Source organism: Rhinichthys klamathensis, unplaced genomic scaffold (assembly GCF_029890125.1).
Source record: "Rhinichthys klamathensis goyatoka isolate OS25496 unplaced genomic scaffold, OSU_Roscu_1.1 h1tg000036l_1, whole genome shotgun sequence".
Lineage (NCBI taxonomy): Eukaryota > Metazoa > Chordata > Actinopteri > Cypriniformes > Leuciscidae > Rhinichthys > Rhinichthys klamathensis.
In genome coordinates, this window is record NW_026606584.1 from 1,801,963 (window position 1) to 1,807,490 (window position 5,528).

Consider the following 5,528-nt stretch of genomic DNA (forward strand, 5'->3'; position numbering starts at 1 on the left):
GCTCACAACCAAGAAAATCCTCGCGCAAATTCGCCAAGGGGACTGGTTTATGTCAATAGATCTGAAGGACGCTTACTTCCAGATACAAGTAGCGTTACGTCACAGGCGTTTCTTGAGATTCGCCTTCGAGGGCCAGGCATATCAATACACAGTCCTACCGTTCGGCCTGTCTCTTGCACCCCGTACATTTACAATGTGCATGGACGCGGCTCTCGCACCCCTGAAACTTCGGGGCATGCGAGTTTTGAACTACTTGGACGATTGGCTGATTCTAGCTCGATCTCACTCAGAGCTCATAGAACACAGGGCCATATTACTCGAGCACCTCGAGAATCTGGGTCTCACAGTCAATTGGGCGAAAAGTTCGCTGCTTCCCAGTCAGGAAATAACCTTTCTGGGCACAGAACTGAACTCGCTGTCTATGACAGCGCGACTATCGCCAGAGCGCAGACTGAACATTCAGCGCGCCGCGAAATCCTTCCGCCGTGGCACTATAGTCCCGCTCAAAAGGTTTCAGAAAATGCTGGGTCTCATGGCCTCAGCATCATCAGTGCTCCAGCTGGGTCTGCTTCGTATGCGCCCACTGCAGTGGTGGCTAAAGGCACGAGTACCTCCTCGAGCCTGGGCCCCAGGTCATTTTCGCCTCAAGGTCGACCAGAAGTGCGTCTCAGCTCTGTTACCTTGGAGAGCGACCGACTGGTACCAGTCAGGTGTAAGACTTCCTCGAGTGTGCAGGTGGTGTCCACGGATGCCTCCACCTTGGGATGGGGAGCGCTGCACCAAGGCAGACCGTTCTTTGGCCTGTGGTCAGAACGAGAGAAGCTCCTACACATAAACTGTTAGGAAATGATGGCAGTCGACAATGCGCTGAGGCGCTTTTGTCCCCGAATAAAGGGAGACCATGTCTTAGTCCGCTCGGACAATATGTCGGTGGTAGCCTACATAAATCACCAGGGCGGCATCAGATCCCGAAACCTCTTCAGGCTGACGGAACTGACTCAAATGACTCAAAAGTCGTACTCAAACCAAGACACGGATACGTGCCTAAATCCCTCAATACGCCGTTCAGGGCCCAGGTCATTTCCCTGTCCGCCCTGCCGGTTCATAACGAGGAGATGGGCGAGAGCTTCCTTTGCCCAGTCAGGGCATTAAGAGCTTGTGTGTCTCGCTCGTCCGTTTTCAGACAGACCGAGCAGCTTTTCGTTTCGTTCAGCGGACGTACTAAGGGACTAGCCGCGTCGAAACAGAGCCTATCCAGATGGGTAGTTGACGCTATAGCACTGGCATACAGGTCAAAAGGCCTTGAATGCCCTTTAGGTGTTAGAGCGCACTCCACGAGAGGCATGGCCTCATCGTGAGCTTGGTCTAGCGGGATTGCCTTACAAGATATCTGTATGGCGGCAGGCTGGGCCTCCCCGTCTACATTTATAAGGTTTTATAACCTAGAGCAGGGATGGGCAACTTCGGTCCTGGAGGGCCACTGTCCTACAGAGTTTAGCTTCAGCCCTAATCAAACACACCTGAACAAGCCAATCAAGGTCTTCAGGATTACTAGAAAGTTGCAGGCAGGTGATTTTTTTCAGGGTTGGAGCTAAACTCTGTAGGACAGTGGCCCTCCAGGACCGACGTTGCCCATCCCTGACCTAGAGGTTCCCGCCTTACAGGCTAAACTACTGTCAGGAAAAAATCAAGTATTTTCTGCCCCACTGCTTCGGCGCAGAATACTACAATCGTTTGAGCACCGCTCGCTGACTGATAAAATTACCCCATGGGCAAAAGTAAGACCCATACTGTTACACAGTTCGGGCCGAATTTTCACCCCGACTGTGTGAAACACTGTGACAGTGATTAGCTCCTTTGGATGCTAACTTATTGGGAATGACGCTGTTAGCCTCTTTTCTCAGGCTCTCTGTGAGTCCTTGGTGATTTTACATTATATGAGCCCCGGGCACCTGCCCTTGGGACTTTGGTGTTGGATCCCAGCATGCACGGCGTTCTACACTGTGTTCCCCTAGCGTAAGATATTACGCAGTACGAGAGAACCTCTCTTAAGAGAACGTACTCAGTTACTAACGTAACCTCGGTTCTCTCTAGAAGAGGGAACGAGTACTGCGTATCTTGCCGTGCTTGCAACACACTCTGGTTCGCTTCGGCGATGAAAAACCAGTGATATCAGCCCATCGAGCCATATTTATAGGGCTAGGCCACGCCTACTCTGGCGGGAAGGTGACGCAGTGGGCGGGAAGCGCCCCCATTGGACCGTCACCGAAGGGCCTCTCTCGATAGGCTGCTGCAGTTGCAGCAGGACAGCCAATAGGCACGCAAGCCGCCTTTGCCTATGTCTGTATGCTGCCGCAACGCGTTTTACATTAATTCAAAATTAAGGATAATTTTTTTGGCTTCAATATCTCGTGGAAAAGAGATTTTCCCCTAGCGTAAGATATTACGCAGTACTCGTTCCCTCTTCTAGAGAGAACCGAGGTTACGTTAGTAACCGAGTACGTTATCTGGAAGTAACGTTAGTGCTGCTGAGTAAATTAAGTGTATTTGATTGTGCTAAAGTGGAACTATTGCAAGTATACTTTAGGTAACGTTACACTTTATTATTAGTGATATTACTTTATTTTTTTGTTGTAATATAAAAAAATGTTCATTGTGTAATAAAGAAAAGTTTTAGGTGATGTGTCAATAAATATGTTAATGGATTTGAAGTATAATTAGTATGAAATGTGTTTTAAATATATTTTGGTATAGGTTATTTATTTATTTATTTACTAGTGAAGGAGCATCCGAATGAGTAAAGTGACTGATAAAATTACTCTCTGAAACACTGGAATCTACAGAAGAGTTGAGAAATATTATTGGTCTAAATCTCTTATGTTTTTGTAGATGCCCGTTTCTAAATATTTTTACATCACCTCTTCAAAAACTGGTAACTGCTAATGATAAAAGATACTTTCTTTTTTTTATTTTTATATATCAAGCACTGGAAGAAGATTTTTGGGGGAGAACAGGCACCCAACAGAGAGACAAATCCACCACGATTATCAACTTCATTAAGATGTAAGTCAATTTTAACCATTGCTTCTAAACCTTACATTGGGATTAATATATTATGTTGTTAAAAGTATTATACTCATCATCAAAAGTCATATCCTCTACCAGTGACAAATCTGAGTAACTTTTTATCCTTTTGTCTTTCTTCCTCTAAAGTGACAAAGAAAGGAGAACATGTCACCATCATCAGCCCTTTATTTAGTTCACAGAAGAACATCAAGGGAAAGACCCTCAGACGTGTCATAACAGGATAAATGTGGCTACAGGTAAAATTATTTGATGGTTTGTTTGATTTTGGTGTACCAATTTTCTTTTTTTAAAGCTACAATTGTGTGATGTGACATGTAACCAAGTATGGTGTCCCCATACTCGGAATTTGTGCTCTTCATTTCATCCATTCAAGTGCACACACACACAGCAGTGAGTATTGAACACACACACACCCGGAGCAGTGGGCAGTGGCGCCCGGGGAGCTATTGGGGACCATTTGTTCATGTTGTCTGAATGTTTTATAATGGCAAATGTTGGTACAATTTAAATACGTTTTGTTTAATATTTTTTAAAGGAATTGTACAAATTAAATCTTTCTTTTTAAGGACTTATCAGCCCACCCCACCCCAGATTGACCAAGGATCCAGATGAGTACTGGCAATTTGGTGGAGGATTGTTCTTTATCTACTACACTGTACTGTCACTTCCGGTATGGATTTATTAACCTTGTTGAGGTGTTTTGATTTTACTTAATTTAATAAAATTTACAAAATTAGATTTTACATAATTTACTTATAGTAGTTAGCCGATGATTTACTCACCCTCAAGCCGTCCTAGGTGTATATTACTTTCTTCTTTCAGACGAATACAATCAGAGTTATATTAATAAACACCCTGACGCTTCCGAGCTTCGTAATGGCAGTGGATTGCAACTATTATTTTGAAGCTCAAAAAAGTGCATCCATCCATCATAAACAAACTCCACACAGCTCCGGGGGGTTAATAAAGGCCTTCTGAAGCAAAGTTTTTGTTTGAAAAATATCCATATTTAAAACTTTATAAAGTAAAATAACTAGCTTCCGGCCAAATGGCCATAAGCAGCCTACTTGCATATAAAGCACAATTTACACCATAATGGCATAGCGTAAATATCAGCAGTGCGTCGCATAAGTTGCACTTTACACTTAAGTGCAATCCATATGTTCGCTTGGCCGGAAGCTAGTTATTTTACTTAATAAAGTTTTAAATATGAATATTTTTCTTACACAAACTCATGGCTTTGCTTCAGAAGGCCTTTATTAACCCCCCGGAGCCGCGTGGAGTTCTTATATAATGGATGGATGCACTTTTTTGAGCTTCAGTCTAATGGTTGCAATTTACTGCCATTATAAAGCTCGGAAGCGTCAGGGTGTTTATTAATATAACTCCGATTGTATTCGTCTGAAAGAAGAAAGTCATACACCTAGAATGGCTTGAGGGTGAAGCTAACCCTAACCCTAATATCCGGCCGATCGATCGGAGCATCCCTAATTTTACTTTAAAAGCATTTATAAATCATTATACTTTATTATGCATACTTTATAAACTGTTTTTATTGATTTCCCAAATGCCCTTCCAGTGACATTCCAATACCGTGACCATTCCCATATAAGTTTTTTTGCTGTTTTTGTTTTTTATCCTGAGTAAAAATTGTTATTCTGTCATAAGGTATTGTGACGTGTAAGTAACATGATTTCTCTAAAATCATAATCCCTAAAAAAAAACAAATTTGTTTTGCAGAGGCTCTTAAGAAGACTACACAGATCAACTGGCAAGAAACTGAGAGGGAACTCTCAAAATAGTCCAGGACAAGAGATGGAGGAGGACAGTGTCTAGAATACGCAAATGACTGTCTGCAGTGTAAGCTGTACTGATAATTGTATAGTTGCTGCTTCTTCTAACTGTCCCCAATTTATTTCCTGTTCAGTAAAGACTGGGTCAAATACAGGTTCAAAATATGTATTTTAACAAATAGGTATATAACATTAAAGAGATACTCTTTAATCTGACATAAATCTGCTTCTTTAAATATTGTCCCTGGAATTTCAGAATATAGCATAATATGTTGAGTAATTTCAATAAAATTTAAATTTGAAAAGATTTCAATCTCACTGTGTGCTCTAATGCTTTAAAACTTGTTTGTGTGGTGTTGCTACTCATTTAGATGGAACCCAGATGATCCCGAGTTGGGCCACATGCATATGATTCCTAGTTGGGCCCCACCTAAAGCCCTGCGAAATTCTGCATAAAACTTAAATGAGTAAGTTGCTGGGGCCAGCATGGAACCCATGGACAAACCCACTTAGCCCGTATTTCAGCCCATGTAGTAACCTTGTAGTACCCACAAAAAAACTAAAGTTGGGACCAAGATGGGTCTTGTGCATGTGGCCCAGTTGGGGCCCACCTGTTTATAAGTGCCATCCTATATGAAATCCATGTGG

At 42.7% G+C, this 5,528-nt stretch overlaps 1 long non-coding RNA gene across 1 annotated transcript; it reads left to right on the top strand.

The window, feature by feature from the left end:
* Positions 1-2,964: 2,964 nt before the first annotated feature.
* Positions 2,965-5,187, top strand: LOC130081128 (uncharacterized). The gene is made up of 4 exons (XR_008806685.1): positions 2,965-3,063; positions 3,214-3,323; positions 3,654-3,757; positions 4,828-5,187. It is a non-coding gene; the product is annotated as an uncharacterized LOC130081128 (long non-coding RNA).
* The last annotated feature ends 341 nt before the right edge of the window (positions 5,188-5,528 follow it).